This window comes from Micropterus dolomieu, linkage group LG02 (genome assembly GCF_021292245.1).
Source record: "Micropterus dolomieu isolate WLL.071019.BEF.003 ecotype Adirondacks linkage group LG02, ASM2129224v1, whole genome shotgun sequence".
Taxonomy (NCBI): Eukaryota; Metazoa; Chordata; class Actinopteri; order Centrarchiformes; family Centrarchidae; genus Micropterus; species Micropterus dolomieu.
The window spans coordinates 13,988,895-13,990,074 of NC_060151.1; the positions used below are offsets into that span (position 1 = coordinate 13,988,895).

Consider the following 1,180-nt stretch of genomic DNA (forward strand, 5'->3'; position numbering starts at 1 on the left):
CAGTTAATGACAGCTTATAAACTACTGTAAGTCAACACATCCCCCAGACTCTCAAAACAATAAACTGTAACCTGTTTTTAACTTACAGAGCACAACCATAATGTGCAATGCAATCAATGACAGCTTAAACTACTGTAAGTCAACACACCTTGCAGACTCTCAAACCAGTGTAATGTTAGGCTATAACTAAATAAAACTGTAAGGTTAGGCTACATGATCAACAACAAACCTGTAACCTCTTTCCAGCCAAGGGCAATAATTAATGTGATGGCAGCCAGCGGGACTTAAATGATTAGGTTAACCGACCACCGCAAGTTTGGCAAGTAAACAAACGCTCATTCATCTTTTCTTAACGAACGACAGTTGGAGCAAACCTCTTGTAGGTCGTAGCTGAAGCAAGAAGCAAGCTAACGTTAGATGGCCAATGCTGAGCTAAACATGTTTACTCACCACATATTTGCATTCAACGCTTCTTTGTTTGGGTCTTGTTGTATGAAGCCCTATTGTTTAGAGGGTTTTGGCATTCTTTTTTTTTGAACATTATATTTATTGAATTTTAACAAAACAAGCAAGTGATACATTTGACAAGCATACAATTTGATAAGCTTAATATTTCACAACTTAATCCCCAAAGTAAAAAGTAAAAACATCACATAACAGAGTAACAAAGACAATGATAAAATAAAAAACAAAAAAAAACAAAACAACTCGGCAGTCAGCTTTACTTTCTTAATTTCCTTCATAATGTCTTAGAAACTCAGTTAATGGTGACCATATTTCTTCAAAATTTCTTCCCTTTCCTCTAACAATATAAGTGAGTCGTTCCAATACAATACATGATGCCATCTCCTTCACCCACATATGATTTGAGGGTACATCCATTTTCTTCCAGTACAGAGATATTAACCGCCTGGCTTGCAGGAGTCCAAAGTCAATCAGTTTTATTTGTCTGGAGCTAAAAACACAGTTCTCTGGGTATATACCCAACACACATATTTTTGCCTCAGCAGGTATGTTTACTCCAACAATCTTTGACAAAGTCTGCATGACTGACTTCCAATATTGATGTAATTTTGGACAGTCCCATACACAGTGAAAAAGAGTACCCTTTCCATCAAAACATTTACTACAGCTATCTGGGATATTAGGTGACCAACGGTTCAACTTGACCGGAGTTATG

General features: G+C 36.8%; 1 pseudogene; it reads left to right on the top strand.

Annotated features, from left to right (window-relative positions):
* Positions 1 to 1,180, top strand: part of LOC123987333 — a 174,201-nt pseudogene that overhangs the window by 115,005 nt on the left and 58,016 nt on the right.